Source organism: Podarcis melisellensis, assembly GCF_964234715.1.
Source record: "Podarcis melisellensis genome assembly, chromosome: 11".
Classification (NCBI taxonomy): Eukaryota; Metazoa; Chordata; class Lepidosauria; order Squamata; family Lacertidae; genus Podarcis; species Podarcis melisellensis.
In genome coordinates this window covers 51,238,906-51,257,931 of record NC_138543.1, presented here as the reverse complement: position 1 = coordinate 51,257,931, position 19,026 = coordinate 51,238,906, and the positions used below count along the sequence as shown (strand labels likewise).

The window sequence follows — 19,026 nt, the reverse complement described above, 5'->3', positions numbered from 1 at the left end:
TTCACTCAGGGATTTACTGGATGTTTTTGTCTAGACTGGGTACTAAAATGTAGTTCACTGTCTTTTAATGGTGTCTGCTTTACCGATCTGTTTTAATGGCCCTAGTTTTATCATATGGTTGTACTGATTAACAATTTGGATTCCCCCCCCCCCTTATGGTTTTATTCTTATGGTTTTAGATTGCTTATGGTACCCTACCCTGGGGTCCCTTGTGATGCTAGAAACAAAATAAATATATAAATGAGCAAAAAATGCCGCTCATTCAGCAACAGATTCAGAGATTTTGAAGGAGGAGAGTGGAGAGACTAAGTCAACTTTTAAGAATGAATTAATTTGGCGAGGGGCTGGCAGTTCAGTCCAAACCCCTTTTACACTGAGCTGAAGTGTGTGGACTTGGTGGAGGTCTCCCTCTGCCAGCCCTCCTGGCTCCATCCTCCTCCTGTCTGCATCATTACATTGGTGTAGAGCTCACCTTTCCACCTGCCAAGTGGGCGGAAGTGCGGCTGGTCAGCTCCCCACTGATGGCAGCTGGCAGATAGCCCTAAAATGGGGTGTAGATGTGGTGATTGTCTAGCTACTCCTTAAAGCCCCACCAGACTAGAGATGAGTGGGGTGGGATTGCTCCCTACCAGCCACTTCCTGGACGTGCTTCTGGTCCCTCCCAGTTGTAATGTATAACTTATTACTTCCCCCAAAGTACTGAAAGCATTCTTCTAAGACAACCTAGCATGGTCCCTGGGGACTTGCGGGAAAGGAAAATGGCAGCCAGCCATCGCTCAAAGGATCTCAATTGCAACAGCAAGTTCTCCCTAAATGTTGCTAGCAGTGGTGGCTGCTCCATTAGGGCAGATGGGGCACTGGCCTACCAACCTCAGCCTGCCATCACTTCCCTGTGTTCTTGCAACCTCATTCTCCTTAGTCTCAGCGTTGATCTTGCAGAACTCAGCCAGGGACAAAACAAAATGACATTGGCTCTGCCTGTCATTGGCTCTGGCTCCTCGCCAACTGCCCTACCAGCTCCAGCGGGCACCATTCATCCCTGGTTGCTGTTGACGTTGCAGGTCTGCTTTGACACATTTCTTCCTGCAATTCAGGCAGGAATGGATCATATAATCGTAGAGTTGGAAAGGGACCCAATGGTCATCTCGTCCAACCCCCTGCAATGCAGGAATCTCAGCCAGCTCATGCATGACAGAAGGCCATCCAGCCTCTGCCTAACAACCTCCAATGAAGGAGAGTCCACAATCTCTTGAGGGAGACTGTTCCATGGGAACACTTTCAGCTCAGCACTAGCAAAGGCCAAAGGTATAGAAACGTACCTGGCGATAAGCAGACTATTTTTCAAATACTTGCTCTAAATTTGCCAGGAAGCTATTTCTGTTGATTACCTATTTATCCTTCCTCATTAGTTCCATTGGCCATCCCAATGGTTGTTTGTGATAGAAAAGCAGCGGGGGAGGCATTATGTATTTCCAGCATGTGTGCACACATGCGCTCATGCACACACATTGCATGAGGTGAGATGTCGCAGGTACCAGAGCGACCGTTTAATTAATAAAACCACCCTGCTTTGCTAGAACTTGGGCAGATGTGGATAGTTATTAATTGCTGGCAACGGCAAGACTTTGCAAGGCAGTTGCTGACACTAAAAGACAGACAAGAGAATGGCTTCTTCTGATACTTTTAATGAGGCATCACTCATGTGGCACACTTGATGTTGCAATCTGGAATTTATAAGAGAATACTAGCTTTCGAGCGTAGACATTAAAGCATTCCTTGCCACCCATAAAGCAGCTCATTTGTGTGCCGGAAGCCATGAAAAGAGACGTCCTCCTGGAAGAAAAGAAAAGAAATGTGAAGAAGTTGTTTTTTCTCAAACCAAATAATGAAACTCATTAATTGCCTTCTGTACTTTCTGGCTCTTAAGAGATGCCTCCGCCCAACTGCAGCTTAATTATTCAAGTCCACATTTCACTGATGAATCAGTGGGGACCAGCAGTGTCCCTAATTATGCAGAAAGTCTACAGAGTGAAATGAAGGTTGGCCTTAGATGCTGGCGAGGCAGGCCAGGCTGTGGGTTTGCACAAACCACAACATCATGTTGTGCAACTGAAGGAAGCAAGGTGTACCTTTTTAAAAACAAACCAAGAAACCACCAACTTCTACCCTCATTCTAACTAATCTAGCTGGAGGTCCCTTTATTTCTAGAGGCCCACATATCTTCTTGCAACTTATCTTTGGTATGCTTGAACAGATGAAGATACCTTAAGTCAGGCATTGGTCACCTTAACATTTTCTGTGCTGACTGAGAGCAACTCTCCAAGGTCTTTCCCAGATAACTGGAGAAACCAGCTCCAGCTCCTGGTCCACTTTGCATGCAACACATGTGCTCTACCACATTGACTGTAGATACACAATCCTGCAATCTACAGGTGTGTAAAACCAGAGTGATGTCAGGAGCCTCATATGGGGAATATGCAAGATTAGCCACTGCCTCCCTGTGCTCCTGGGGCTACTGCTAGCAAACCTTTCTCTTCCCATAAATTCCTAAAAATAGCAAAATATGCAGTCACTTTGCTGCCTGCTCTATTCATCCTACACAGCCTGCCTCTGTCTACACACTGTAATATACTGGCAGGATTCTCATTTGCTCCCACAGCAGGCAGAGACAGGCATCATCCTATCCTGGATCTGTGAAATCAGCAGGCAGGATCTCCAAGCAAGATTTGGTTTCAGTGATGCTTTAGGAGGAGATGCATTCTTCCAAGTATTATGGAGCCATTAGTTGTCTGTGTCTCCAGAAAGACCACCCGTTTAAAGCAGACAACTCCACCCTGGGAACTGTAGTTTGCCTCTCTCAGAGCTGCCATTCCCAGTACAGTTAACAAACTACAGTTTCTGGGATTCTTTGGGCGGTGTCATGTGCTTTAAATGGATGGTGTGTATGCAACCAATAGGTAAAGGTAAAGGGACCCCTGACCATTAGGTCCAGTCATGGCCGACTCTGGGGTTGCAGCACTCATCTCGTTTTATTGGCTGAGGGAGCTGGCATACAGCTTCCAGGTCATGTGGCCAGCAGGACTAAGCCACTTCTGGCAAACCAAAGCAGCGCACGGGAATGCCATTTACCTTCCCCTATTTATCTGCTTGCACTTTGAGGTGCTTTCAAACTGCTAGGTTGGCAGGAGCAGGGACCGAGCAACGGGAGCTCACCCCGTCGCAGGGATTCGAACCGCTGACCTTCTGATCGGCAAGTCCTAGGCTCTGTGGTTTAGACCACAGCGCCACCCGCGTCCAACCAATATCAGTGGGGAATTCTCTTCAGCCTGAGGGCTGTGTTTTCTTCTGAGCAACTTCCTGAGGGGCGCTTGCCAGTCGTGGGTGAGACCAGAGGCATATGTGGATGTGGCACTGAATGCAAGTTTTGCCATTTTACAGTTGCTTAGTTTCTATGCATACTTCAACAGCATGCTTTGTCCTCCCGCATTTGAGCTGAAGGACACGTTCAAGCCAGGTAAAAACCCTCAAGGAGGCCATTGCAGGTTTGGCTGGGAAGGGGGTGTGGCCTGAGAAGAGTCCTGAAGGCCAAATGGAGAGGCCTAGGGTGCTGTGTTTGGCTCCTAGGCCTGAGGTCTGCCCCTTCCATCTATATAGCTTTCATCAGTGCAGATGATAATGTCCAGGACACAATAGCTTTATGACCTAGAAGGTCAGGGACTAGTTGAATGCAGAGGGATGGAGGGAGAAAGCCGCTGGGCAGAAGGGCAGAAGACTCAGAGCCCAGAGAATGGTGGGATGACGATGAACGGTCAGAGGGAGAAGATGGAGAAGCCCAGGAAAAGGAGGTGTCAGAAGCTGAAGGAGTAACAGGGCTTAGTGAGCTAGAAGAGTTTGTGGAGCCTTCAACATGTGTCCCTGCTTTCTTCGCAGTAACTTGAATAGAATGCAATTAGAATTTTACACCAGTTTATGGAACATGGCATTCCTCAATTGATCATAGTGCCTTTGCTCTCTCTGCAAGCAAACAATGTCTGTTTCACAGCAGTAGTGCCAATGGAATACGGAGTTGGCTGGACTTGGCCTAGTGTTACATGCAAAGTAGGTATTCTAAATATACCAATGAATGCTTCTGGGCTGCCATGTTGGTTGGCTGAGTCCCTGCATCAAAGCGCTCTTGCCCATGGGATGGAACTGGGCAACCTGCCACTGCTTTGTAATTAAGAGCTATAGGATATTATGTGTCAAACTTGGCTCCTGCACAGCTGAAGATGGAGATCAGGCAAAGCAAGGATAAAGGAAGCTTGTATCCTGGATCCATAGTGGTCAGGGAGCATCACCTCATCAGGTGTCAGTTTTGTCTGATCTACCTGGAGTTTTCTCTTAGTTAAGGCTGGGTGTTGGTGCACAATTTTCTCCTGACATCCCTGAATACTCTGGTTCAAGGTTCTTTCTGTGTCCTTGACTATTTTCCCCAGACTATGCAAAATGACCACCTGCCTCTTTCTTGGGTATACAGCTAAAATCTTTCCATTATGTTTTCAGACACCTTGGTGCAAAGAGATTAGAGCTTTTCTCTTGAGGGGATGATGATGATTTTTTTTTTTTTTTTAAGAATTATGTGGGCAAAACTACGCTCCACTTGCAAATATAAGAACACCTTGTTTGAACTCCTCTTCTTCATCTGGAAATTATGAGGGATGTACACATCTTACAACTGATTTATTTATGAGTGGCAAAGACAATCAATCAAAAAGCCTCTTACATAATTCTTCTTCCACTGCACTGCAACACATTTTGGCTTCCCGAGCGTGTATCTGGAGACGCGGCAATGAGGCTGCACAGCACTTATCTTTAAAACTGGAATAAAAATATATTAAAAAAAAGTGAGAAAAGAAATATTCATAAATTGAAATGCTGCAAAATAATTCATGATGCATAGTCTCAGAAGATATGGATTTTTTCCTTCCCCTCTCTCATGGTAATAAAGAAATATTCTCAATTTAAGTTCTAAATGTTGACAAGACTTCCTGCTGGGCGCGAGGAATGTTTTCCCCAGACCTTTACTAAAGTTATTTTACTTGATTTTAGATTTATTGATCTCTGATCCCTAGAGTTCAGAGGAGATTGTATTTTCTTTGACTGTGTGGTTATGGAGTTGTGCTACTAATAACAGCAATGGGAATCTGTAAAGTCATTTATCATCTATGGCAGGGTTTCTCAAACTTCACTGACCCCTTGGTGAGCTTATAAAGTTGTCATGGACCCCAGCTCATATTCTTAGGAATGCAAATGAAACAAAGCCAGGAGATATCAACATTCATTAATTATCCATCTCTATTACTAAGAGTTATAAAATGTGAAAAAAGGAAAACTGTTGTATTGTGATCTTACTAAACACAGATGTTTGTCACTGGCAAAGGAAGTGCGCACTCTACCTGCCCGTGTCCCTTATTTCTGAGGCTCATAGTTCTTTTTTTTTTCTTTTTGGCATTATACTACTTAAACTTCTTTTCCATCCCTAGGCACCTTTTGACTCCCTTTCAACCCCTAGGTCTTTATTCATCCCCTAGCACAGTCCAATTGAGCCTTGAGGATCAATATCAACCACTTTAGAAAAACCCTAATTTATTGTCTAGGACAAGAAGTACACTCAAACTTGTCAGGTGTTGAGATCCAAAATCTAATCTTTGCTTCCTAGACTCTCAGGGAAGGAACAGGGCTGCTATAGGACGTTTTGCTGCTAAGGCAAAGGACGACAGCCCCTCCAGCTGGCTGGACCGAAAGCTGAATCTTACTTTGATATCAGTGACAGGATAGCACCTTCTACCATATGAGGTCAGATTAGGGGTCCCAGAAGAAACTGTGAGGCAAATGGAACAGCCTGGTGCTGCTGAACCTTCTCTTTCTCAGCATCTGATGCCTGAGGCCCTTGCTTTACTCTGCCTCATGACAGGGCCGGCCCTGGATAGGAAAACAACCAAACACCAATTATTGAGATTAGGATAAGCAACATTTCTACCTTCAAATGCTGTGGAATTACAATTCTCATCAGTCCCAGCCGGCAGGAATGATGGGAGTTGTAGCCCCATAGCATCAAGAGGGCATGAAACTGCTGGGAGAGATCAACGGGGGGGGGGGGGTGTTGGGCTGGGTGTCCATCAATATGCGGATGATACCCAGCTCTACCTTTCTTTCAAATCAGAACCAGTGAAGGCGGTGAAGTTCCTGTGTGAGTGTCTGGAGGCAGTTGGAGGATGGATGGCAGCTAATGGATTGAGGTTGAATCCTGACAAGACAGAAGTACTGTTATGGGGGGACAGGGGGTGGGTGGGCAGGTGGGTGGATGTGGGGGACTCCCTGGTCCTGAATGGGGCAACTGCCCCTGAAGGAGCAGGTGTGCAGCCTGGGAGTCATTTTGGACTCACAGCTGTTCATGGAGGCACAGGTCAATTCTGTATTCAGGGCAGCTGTCTACCAGCTCCATCTGGTACACAGGCTGAAACCCTCCCTGCCTGCAGACTGTCTCACCAGAGTGGTGCATGCTCTGGCTATCTGATTACTGCAATGCGCTCCATGTGGGGCTACCTTTGAAGGTGACCCAGAAACTACAATTAATCCAGAATGCGGCAGCTAGACCGGTAACTGGGAGTGGCCACCGAGACCATATAACACTGGTCCTGGAAGACCTACATTGGCTCCCATTATGTTTCCGAGCACAATTCAAAGTGTTGGAGCTGACCTTTAAAGCACTAAATGGCCTTGGCCCAGTATTCCTGAAGGAACATCTCCACCCTCGTCGTCTGGCCCAGACACTGAGGTCCAGCTCCGAGGGCTTTCTGGTGGTTCCCTCCCTGCAAGAAGTGAGGTTACAGGGAACCAGGCAGAGGGCCTTATCAGCAGTGGCACCTGTCCTGTGGAACGCCCTCCAACCAGATGTTAAGGAAATAAACAACTATCTGAATTTTAGAAGACACCTGAAGGCTAGATGGGCAGGGTATAAGTAATAAATTAATTCTTCTTCTTCTATCATTTTATAAATGGCCTTTTGTATTAGGCATGTATTCCTAAGGTAAACATCCCTTCCCTTAATGAAAATTAGTGATGGATTAAACCTTTCCCCAGCCTTCATTTAGGCTTGGCTTTCAGAAAAGCAAGTTATTTCCCTGAAAGACTAGAAACTCACTCAGGCTGACATCATCAGGAATCCCACAGGGTTTCCGAATCTATTCCCTCTGCCTTTATTTTTTAACAAGACATGGAAGTGGCCAGGCACACCTTCACCCTCAGACTTGCTGAAACATTTGGTTATCACTGCGGACAAGCAGAACCAAATGAAGGTAGAGACACGGAAGCCTCTTTATGGTGAGTCAAACAATTGCCAGGTAGAGGCACCTAACTCAATATTGTCTACAAACAGGGTGGCTAAAACTTTTTTAACCAGAAGGCTATGTTCACCCCTAGCCAGTTCTCTGAGGGCTGCCTGCCAGCAAAGGGCAGATTATAGTGTTTGGCTGATCCCTCTCAAAATTAATTGACTGATGTTCAGCAGTGCCAACCAGTGGCGAAGGAAGGCTCACCCAGTGCGAGGTGTCGAGGGGCGGGGCGAACTGTTGGAACTTGCGTTCGACCGAGCTACTCCTCCGGTTGAGTCCTCCGACCTGAGCCTTTGATGAGGATCCAGGCATGTTCCCTCATTACGCAGGGTATCCAAGCAGCAGGAAGATGAGAAATATGAGCTAAGAGTTTTATTTCTAACTACGCAGACAGAAAAGAAATATACATCCTCTCTCTGTGAAAGCAGAGAGGCAACTGGTACAAAGAAACAGGACACCAGTAATATCAACATCCACCTCCCGTCTCCCGTGAGACTTCCAACAGTCTGGAATTGCTGGAATATAAACAGAGTCTTGTGACTCCATGCACTGCACAGTGGCACAAACAGAAACCTAACCACCCTGCGGCGCATGCGTGACACCGATACGAACAGTGCAGGCGCAGCGCTGATATGGACAGCACAGCTCGAGCACTGCTGATATGGACAGCGCCTGAGCGCCACCCATAACAAAAGTGTGCATGTGCCTTCAGCCACCCTACAGTGAGTGTAGCCCTTGGCTGTCCACCATTTTGTCACACACACCCTCAGGGTGACACCTGGGGCAGACCCCCCCCTTTGTATGCCCCTGGTGCCAACTTGAATAAAATATCTGGCATAATCGATCACCATTCATGATGCACACGCACTGTTTGAATGACAACGCCCATCAACTTTGGGGGGTAGTCCTCTCAAATATTTTATTGGGGTGTGTGCAAAAGGACCTCAGCTCCTAGGAGTTGTCTCCTATGCCGATGTTGTCCTAACAATTATTTCAGAAAGCCAGCATTAGCATAGACTGTTTTTGGATGGGTGGTGGTTGTTTTTTGGAAATTAGTAGAAGCTAGTGTTTTATTGTGTTTTTCTGACAGTATGGGAAATGTTTTATACGATGAAGGGGGTGGGCAGCTGCAGAGGTAGGGCTTTTCAGACTGCAACTTGACAGAATGATTTGCCTGTGCAAAGGCATAAAGTTTTGGGGAAACTACCATAAAACTCATTATGTACCAGATTGGGTATGTTACCCTCAAGTGAGAGCTTCTGTGTGAAATCCTTCAATTCTTTATTCCTCTGATCAAAAACAATGAGGTTTTTCTGCTTCCCTCTCCCCGCCCTAGTTTCAGATAGAGCAGAGAGGGAGCAAAAATAAGGTTGTCAGAGATCAAAACCCTTCCAAACATGACTTTTATTCCTTTGACAGAGCAGCTGAAATTTCCACTTGGGGCATTTTGCGTTTAAGTGGATGATTTTCCTATTCTGTTTTTAAACAGATTGGCTATTTCTTACAAAAAGGGTCCCGTTGGAGTGCACAAATGCTTCAGAACTGTTTTCAGTCTAATGAGAGGAACTGAATATTTTTTTCAGAACCAAGCTAACCAAAGTTCTCATAAATTGATCCACCAATTAAAATTACCCATAACTTCATTCTGAGAAGACCTTTTGTTGATTAACAGAGACATTCATTACTGTTTTTGCTGCTGGCAAGGAATCCAAACTCCTGGCAGTCGATACGGAAATAAATAGTGGAAATATGTGAAGGGCTAACTTTGCGGAATTTCATGCACCTGAGAGAGTTTGGAGTTCAGTTATCCTAACAAATGATGTCAGGGGGTTTTTAATCAATTATTATTATTATTTACAGGATTTTCAAGGTTTTTTACAATGGGTATTACATCCCCAATAGTCTCGGGGAAAGCGCTCCCCAATTAAACATTTTGCATTTGCCACACTTGCAGTGATTGATAAGTAGAATGTTATGTTGGTAGAACCTCAAGTTTTGCAGTTTCTAGTTTTAACAAAAAATAGAAAAATAAAATAAATCCCCACTTAATGGAGACTCTGTGGCTCTTTTCTGTGTGGAAGCATGAGAGGGTTGGATAATAGTGAGGAGCTTTGTAGTGGCTGTGCTTGTTCTGTGAGGTGTTTTTATTTCCTTTATTTATTAAATTTCTATCCTGCTCTTCCTCCCAAGCGACCTGCATTGACAAGATAGCTGCCTGCTTGCTTGACCCCAGCCATCAAATGCTGTGGAAACTAATTGTGTAGGATAAGATTGCAAAGTATTTTCTGCCTTGGGTGATGCAGAGTGCACACTTAGGACCTAGTTAATATTTAACAATAACAGAAGTACTCGTGAAAAATTACTTCTGCCCCCTTGAAAAAAATGTAGAAAAACCAGCAGTCTTGGTTTTGCTAATCTTATTATGCGATTTGCTCCTGGGTTGCTTCCTGCTCTTCCAGGATGCCCATCAGGAGCACGGATGATCAGACCATACCCAGAGTAATGTGTTGAGTTCTGGGCATCGCAATTTAAGAAAGGCATTGACAAGCTGAAATGTATGCAGAAGCTGGCAACCAAGACAATCAAGGGTCAGTGTCAGGAGTGTGTGTAGTTGTCAGGTACTGTGACCAGTAGGACTTTGCAGGCCTGGGGCCTTCCTAAGTTTGTTCTGAAGAGGCAAGGCGTGGCTGCACAGGTGAGGCCGATTGGTAACTCACAGCACCTGGTGGCAAGAGCCGGGAAGGGATATAAGGTTAGCATTTTTCCCTTCGGCTCTTTGCCACAGCAACACATTCCCTGCCTTGCTGAATTTGGTTCCTTGACTCCTTGCTTCTTGATCCTCGGACCATTGACTTCATGACTCCTTGCTTCTTGATCCTCGGACCCCCTGACTTCATGACTCCTTGTTTCTTGATCTTCGGACCCTTGACTTTGTAACTCCTTGCTTGCTGACCCCTGGACCCTTGGATTCTTGACTCCTGGCTCTCTGACCCTCAGACTCTTAGCTTCCTGACTCCTGGCTTCTGGACCCCCATTCCTGCTCCCACCCTGCCATCTTGCCCCTGGTCCCAACATCCCCAGCCGGGACTTTGATCACCCATGAACTGGACCATGACAGTCTGGAAAACAAGTCTTATGAGGAATGGTTGAGGGAGCTGGATATGTTTAGCCTTGATAAGAGGAGACTGTGAGAGGAGATATGACAGCCAACTTCTAATATCTAAAGGGTCATCCCTCCATGGAAGATGGAGTAAGTTGGTTTTCTCTATCTCTGGAGATTAGAACCTGAACCCATGAATTCAAGTTAAAAGAAAGGAGATTCCGACTCAACATGAGGAGAACTTTCTGACAGTAAGAGCTGTTTAACAGTGGAACAGTTTCCCTCAGAAGGTGGTGGACTCTCCTCCCTTGGAGGTTTTTAAGTAGAGGTTGGATGGCCATCTGCTATGTTTGATCTGTTAGAGATTCTTGCATTGCAAAGGGATGGAATAGATGACACTTGGGGTCCCTTCCAACTCAATAATTCTACGCTTCTGTGACAGCCATGTGGCACAGAAATGCCAGATGTTTCCAGTGGATGAAGGTTGGGAATAGCATGGCTTGACATCTGTGTTTGCTGACTTCTGACGATGGAAGGGAGGTGATATACTGTAGCATCGACCAGCCTGTCACAATGCATTTTTGCTTCCCTCCCTTAAGACTGGTCACCTATTAAATTTCTAATAAACTCTCATGTTGCAAATCCATCCAAACTGATCATACTGTATTGGCAGAGCACTGCTGGCCTAGCTCCAGTGATTAATGCTGTTTCAAGCAGGATGAATACTGAGGATCATCAAGCCACTTATCCAGAGCTCTTTGCAGCGTGGATCACTGGACCAATTTGTGCTCCATCTCTGGCACTTATGCATAATTCTTCTCCCTCCCGAATCCACATTAATCTGTGTATATTATTAACCCCCCCCCAATACATGTATTTAAATATGCACTTTATTATGAAAATGCATACAGGCAATGAGCAATTGATGCATGTGCGACTGACGTGCTATTGCAAATGCTCACATAGCATTGATCCAGGAAGTGACCCGAAAATGTCACTAAATGTGAGGAATGAGGCTGGTGTGGGGCAGAACTTGAAGGCGTTACGTGAGCCCTGCCAACACACACACGGGTCTAGAATGTAACCTCTGCACAAAACAAGGATTGCCTGTATTTCAATGCATACATTTGAACAGTGTCACAGCACTAAACAGTGTCACAACACTGAGATAAGGGCAACAGCCAGTGGGTTGCCAAGTGTGCTTGAAGGAAACAGGGTTTCCTGCATTGCAGGGGGCTGGACACTAGATGACCCTTAGGATCCTTCCAGCTCTACAATTCTGTGATTCTAGATTAAGGAAAGTCAAGTGAAGATTGGATTAGTGCAGTGTTTCCCAACCTTGGGCCTCCAGCTGTTTTTGAACTACAATTCCCAACATCCCTGACCACTGGTCTTGCTAGCTAGGGATGATGGGAGTTGTAGGCCAAAAACATCTGGAGGCCCAAGGTTGGGAAACACTGGATTAGTGCAATATACCACCTTCTGAGGTCGTGCGTTCCACTGTTGAACAGCTCTTTCCATCAGAAAGTTATTCATAATGTCTAGTTAGATTCTCCTTTCTTAAAATTTGAATCCATTGGTTCGGGACCTGCCTGTTTCTCATTATGGTTGGTTTCCAGGTGCTTCATATAGAAAATTACACATACCAAATTCATGAAAAACCACTACCATGCACACACACACGTGGCTCCTCCATGAATGAGCTCCCTCATTTATTTCAACAGAGTGAGTTGCTGGGCTTGCTTATCCCATTTTTGAGACCTGTCTCCAGACATTTCCATCAAACCACCAAATATTTACACCACCTGTCTTAAGGATCAACTAATTCAAGACTGAATGGCTTCTCTCTTGTATTACATGCATATCTCTTGAGATGTGAGGAGAAAACCAAATGTTATGATAGCCTCTCACTTGCCATGTTAAGAACTTAGTACCTCTCCATCATGAGAAAAGTTTGCACAACCTCCATTGCAGAGATTTTCCTGCATGCATTACTGTGGCAAACAGCACTTGCAGCTGCATTGCCACATCAGGCATGGCTGAGTACTCACCTGAGAATGGTCACGATTCACCCTAGGTGAACAAGCAAGTGGAATTTGCAAAGGTGTTCTAAATGAGGCACAACACTTTGGAACTAAATTATAACATTAAAACACGCGTGTGCACACACACACACACACACACACACACACACACACAAAAAGCATATTTTAAAGCTCAAATGTTTGCATTGTCTATATATATATATACTCTTCTTCCTTTGCTGGATAAGCAAGGGTTAACAATGGACTGGAGAAGTATGAGATAGCACCAGTAGAAAGGAATAGGGCAAATTGCTTCTTTTCATTGAATTCTGTGCCACCTTTAGCCTTGGAGATTAGTATCCCTGATCAAGAGTAAGTAAATTACATGGGTGGTGTAATTAACTCCTGTTGGCTCTGTGTAACTATTACTGAAGGGAATCCACTGGTAATAAACCTACCTGAGTCTTTGCTTTGAACATTTAGCACAGTGGCTAAATGATCTGCATCTCCAACCATTTTTTAAAAAGGAGAGAGCAAGAGAGACAGGAACAGTGTCGGAGGAACCCTCTCTGGCACCCGAGGCGGGACACTGAGGGGCAGGGTGAACCGCCTGGCGGTGCACACACACAACATCCGTACAGACTGTGCACGCACAGCATCCTGTACAGTCACTGTGCGAGAGACAGCCCGGATGCCACAGGACGGGGCCCATACTGACTGCGTGCACGCCCTTGGCCACTCTACAGCTGGGAGGAGGCAGTGGGCCATCTTGGCACACAAACCCCGAGTGGTACCTGGGGCAGACTGCCCCCTCTGCCCCCCCTCTTCGTATAACCCTGGACAGGAAGACAAACTGGTGGTTTTGATGCCAAAAATGAGGAAGCACATAGCAATTTTTTTATACCCATGAGTTTCCTGGGAGGAGACTTGAGCTCCCCACCTCCTCAAATCCTTTATTTATTTAAATGTACACAGACACGTGCATATCCAGGCAGTCAACAAGTGGCCTAGTGTGATCTCTGAGCCTCAGGCAGCAAGATCCACCAGGGCAGCAAATCCTGATGTCAATATTCACACACACCCCTTGTTCCTCATGTAGATCTTCACTCACCCCTTCTTCCCTGGAGAGGTAGGCACCATTTCAGGGTTCAATGTCATGGTATCTGCTGAGGTTTGCACAGTGTCTAGTGCACTTCAACGCAGGGATTAGTAAACTGAGAGAGACGCCACTTTGTCATGTAGTAAAATGGGCGGGTGGAAATATTCAAGGACATTCAGGGATATCCAGAAGCTTGTACAAGGTGGAGGTACATTGGACACTTCTGGTAGAGTGGAACAAAACTGTCGTTTTCAGTTTCTCTGCATTTTTCATTTTTCCAGTCTAAAGTTCAGTTCTCCACATTTCCATATCTGTTTGCAGATTTGTCCTCATAAAAATCATTAACATTTTAGTGCTCATTTCTCATAATTTCTCATGTAGATAGAAGGATGGGTGGATGGATGATAGGGCTTTCATATCATCATGTGGTTCAGATATTTTAGGATTTTCTGTTCATCACTTTTTTATTGGAGGAAGGGGATGGGGGAGCTGCCTATATAGCAAAAAGTCAAAATTAGATGGGGAGAAAAGTGACAGAGTTCATTAGACATCATTACATAAATAATTTCCTTAGCCAATCTGTTAGAGCATTAGCAAGTACAAAAAAATAGAAAATAAATGAGGGGGTGTATAGAAGAGAGGACAATCCTAAATATAATGCGCCAATATAGTCATTTGGTGCATACATTTTGCCCATGTTACTTGATTGAAGAACTGCACTGTAAAATGTGAAGAAGTATGAATTTCAAAAGTCTGGCATGTTTCAGTTTGTTTATTGTTTCCAAAAGTGTGAATTAGGTAGGTTTGATTTTAAGTGCAAAGGAAATCAAATTTCCTCCTCTTCCCTAACTGCTGACTGGTCAGTTGCTTGGTATGTGCCCTGCACCTTTGGCAGATAATTCATTTATTAAACTTGCAAGTGATTTGGGTTCAGTAATGAAATCTACACAAATGCTGAGAGACTTTCCCAGGGTCAACTAGTGAGCTTCGTGGCTGAATGCAGATTTGAACCAGGGTCACCCCGGTTTAAATCTGGCACTCTAACCACTATGCTACACTAATTTAAAAAGGGAAAGGGACCCCTGACCATTAGGTCCAGTCGTGACCGACTCTGGAGTTGCAGCGCTCATCTCGCTTTATTGGCCAAGGGAGCCGGCGTACAGCTTCCTGGTCATGTGGCCAGCATAACTAAGCCGCTACTGGCGAACCAGAGCAGTGCACGGAAATGCCATTTACCTTCCCGCCAGAGAGCTACCTATTTATCTACTTGCACTTTGATGTGCTTTTGAACAGGAGCAGGGACCAAGCAACGGGAGCTCACCCCGCTGCAGGGATTAGAACCACCAACCTTCTGATCGGCAAGTCCTAGGCTCTGTGGTTTAACCCACAGCACCACCCGCAGCCACCCTACACTGATTTACAGTTATACAAATGTGTTTGCATGCTTAGACTTCCTAACAATGCATCAAATGGTTTAGAGCATGTTTTGAATGCCCAAAGTAAGAGACTCTCACTGCTTTTTGTTGTTGTTCTGCTTGTCCCAGCTTCAGCAGAGTTATCACTTGCAGGTCAACTCTGAAGGATAAAGGAGTGATATTTCATTTAGATAATAAAGTTGTACTCAAGGCAGAGAGTAAACAACCCCCTTAATCATAGTCATTCAGGCAGCAAGTTGGGGCTTTTATGCTACGGTGTGCAAGGCAGAGTGTACATATCTATGTCACTTAAATCTTAGTCCAAGAAGAATCATGCAGCTGGTACATTGTCTCATTTGCCGTTCCTAAAAAAAAGTTCCATTTCTGGACACCAGAAATGAATGTGTTTACTCAAATGCTATCATTTTGTACCCTGAAAACAGTGGTTTCCGCAAGGCATAGAAATGGTTATCAAGACAGGTGGACACCTGAAGATGTTTCCAGATGAAAGGGTTTTTTTTTTTTTATTTCAGTGTTCTTTCTTTCAGCTGTTTACTACCTTTACTATGTCCTTGATGCCATAGTATATAAGCCAACATGCCCCCTGGCACACCTGAAAATAACCCTTTTTTTGTTTAATTGCAGATGCTGAACACACAACCTTCAAAGCATTTGCATGGGGAGGGGGAATAAGGATCAAACACAGTTAGCATAGGATGGGGATGAGACCATAAAAAGAGCTCTTCCAGATCAGGTCAAAAGGCATCTAGCCCAACATCTTGTCCTCACAATGGGCAACGCAGATGCTCAGGGGAAGACCGCCAGTAGAATCTGAGTGTGACAGCACTTGTGATAGAAAATAGTCAAGATGGGAGGAGGGATAAAGATAGAAAATGGGAATTATTCAAAATAGCATGGGTGTGTGTGTCCCTTGATGTTTTCTGTTGACATTACAGGTACCATCAAAGCAGTGCCCATGATACTGAGAAAGTCATTTTTACCGTACTACAGGAGTCGGCAATGTTTTTGTAGCTTGGGTCGGTTCACGGTCCCGCAGATGCCACAGTGGGCCGTGGGTGCACACACACACACACACACACACACGTGCAAATGCTGTTTCCGGCGCTTCTTCCAGTGCAGAGGAGACATGCACAGCTTCCCATTGGCTGCAGGAGCTTCCTACAAAAGAAGCCGGCCAGCATCGCAGAAGGCAGTCCCCGCTCTGCTCTGCGCCAGTTTAGTGCGGTGCACAGGAGCCAACCGAGCAGGCGGTGGGAGTCCATGGGCCGGTTAAACAACCCCCATGGGCCACTTGTGGCCCATGGGCCTTAGGTTGCTGACTCCTGCTGTACTACTAAGGCAACTAGACTGATAAAGGGGATGGAGCAACACCCCTATGGAGAAAAGCTTGGGACTTTTTAGTTTAGAGAAAAGAGGGAGGGAAAAGTAAGGGAGGGAAATGACAGAGGCGTGTTAAATTTTTCAAGAGAAGGAAATAGAGAAAGCTTTCGTCCCATCTCTCAAAGCGCTAGAATTCAGGGACAAGCAATGCAGCTGAATTCTGAAAGATTTGTGGTCGGAGGCAGTGATGCTTCTGAACACCAGTTGCTAAAAAACCCTGGCGGGGGAGAGTGCCCTTTTGCTCAGGTGCTGCTTTTGGGTTTCCCACAGGCATCTGGGGGGCCACTGAGAGAATGGGATGCTGGACTGTATGGGCTACTGGCCTAATTCAGCAGACTCTTATGTTCTTAAAAGGAAATGCAACAGTTTCAAATGCCGAGGGCATGACTAGCATAACATATACAGTCATACCTCGGGTTACAGACGCTTCAGGTTCCATTTTTCGGGTTAAGGACCACCGTGTTACTTCTGGGTTTCAGCGGTCGTGCATGTGCAGAAGTGCTAAATCGCGCTTTGCACATGCGCAGAAGCACCGAATCACAACCCGCGCATGCGCAGATGTGCCGCTGCGGGTTGTGAACAGTGCGGGTTGCGAACGTGCATCTCGCACAGATCACATTCGCGACCCGAGCTTCCACTGTATGGGGAAATTGGTTGGCAAAAGCATGGATATTAGGAGAAATATACATGCTGATTTAATTTCCATGAAGACTTTAAAAAAAAAAATCCCCAACAAATATGGAAATGTGGAGAGCTGAACTTTAGAGTTGAAAAAATAAGAAACAGAGGAAAAAAACAAAATTGACAGACTGGCCCATCGCTAGTTTGGGATAACAGTGATTTTCATCACATCAGGGTTGGAGGGAGCAACGCACAAATAACTTCTGAACTATGATATGCATATTTTGCCCATCAAGTCTACTTCTAATTCTCAGATATTTTAGAATAAGCTTTTTGTCTCTGCGTGAAGAAATGCCCATTCTGTATCCATTTTATCTATTTTCTCTCATTGCTCCTGTTGTTTGGGTAACCTAATAGGATGTATTTTTCTCTCAGTACCTCTTTTTCCACCTGAGTATATTATGAGAGCAATTTTGTATCTCTAGCGGCTACAAAACAGCTCTTCAGACCCCAGCCTGAATTATGGTCATTATACAAAAAATGACCCATCATTCCCAAGTATTACTGTTAGCTGGATGCCTCATTGCAGGGGTAGAGAGAGTGGTCTTCCCTTCTGAAAAACCTGTAAAGTTCAGAACAGGGGTGTCAACTTGAATAAAATATTGGAGGGCCCCAGGTAAGCCCTGCCCTGCATAATTGATCACAAGATACGGCACCCTCACACCATTTGAATGGCAGCGCCTATCAAGTATTTTATTGGGGAGGCTGAAGGGACCTGAGCCCCTAGGAGTTGGCTTCTATGGATCAGAATAACTTTTTGTCTCTTGAACTAGACATGGACCCGTAGCACAAAACCCACAATCAGGCCCTCACCTTGGTGAGTGAGTCCCATACTGACGTTCCAGAGGAGGAACTACTCGTGGTGAGAATGGAGAACTTCCTGGTGTTTTCATAGTACAACTCCCAACATCCTTCACCATTGGCCATTCTAGCTGGGGCTGATGGATGTTGAAGTTGAACAGTTTCTAGATGGCCATGCAGGTTCCCCATTCCTGGTTTACAGCATATATTGTCAGCATTTCTGTTGAGTCCCCATGCCCTCCATGTTTCTGCATCTCTAACTTCTGCCTGCCTCTTAGCTCAGATCTCACACAACAAACACTCCTGTTGTTCTGTCTACCAGCCAGGTAAAGAGGCAGTGACAGATTTACGTATAAGCTAAATAAGCTATCGCTTAGGGCCCCAATCTCTTGGGCTCCCCCAAAAAATTTAAAGGAAAAATTTACAATTACTTTGATAAAATACATATTTTGTTATGTGCAAATGGCCTTAGATACCTATTAGGTCCATAAATTGCCTTGCTGACAAAGGTCCGTATAGTTAAAGCTATGGTTTTCCCAGTAGTGATGTATGGAAGTGAGAGCTGGACCATAAAGACGGCTGATCACCGAAGAATTAATGCTTTTGAATTATGGTGCTGGAGGAGACTCTTGAGAGTCCCATGGACTGAAAGAAGATCAAACCCATCCAACAGAAGACTTCATTATTATTGGGAGGAAATCAGTGTAGTGAAAGTTTTTTGGTTTTTTTTAAAAAAGATTCTTAGGGTGATGAATTTTGGAAACCATTCTGCATTCCTTGCTCTTTCTTCTTCTTTCTTTTTTAAAGGAATATCTGCCCTTTGTTACTGTAGGAATGCACTCTTTGTGTATTCGCTTGCTCTGTTATCCAAGACCAGACTTTGTAACCATCTCCTAAAGACTCAGTTGTCCCTTTCCCGTCCCCAAACACAAATTTCCAAGCTTAAAATAAAACTTTTTAAATATAAAACTTCAATTGCTCAGTATTTTACTGTAAATCAATAAAATGAAGGTTTTTTTAAAAAATAAATAATAAATTATCCAACCCATACATCATTTTTCTTGGCTAAAGTCCACCATATAAAGATTGCCATTTTTAAACCCCCCCCCTTGAGATATCACACTAATGTTGC

General features: G+C 44.9%; 1 protein-coding gene across 2 annotated transcripts in view; it reads left to right on the top strand.

Annotated features, from left to right (window-relative positions):
- DCC (DCC netrin 1 receptor) overlaps positions 1-19,026 on the top strand; it is a 934,061-nt gene that overhangs the window by 716,829 nt on the left and 198,206 nt on the right. The window lies entirely within an intron of this gene.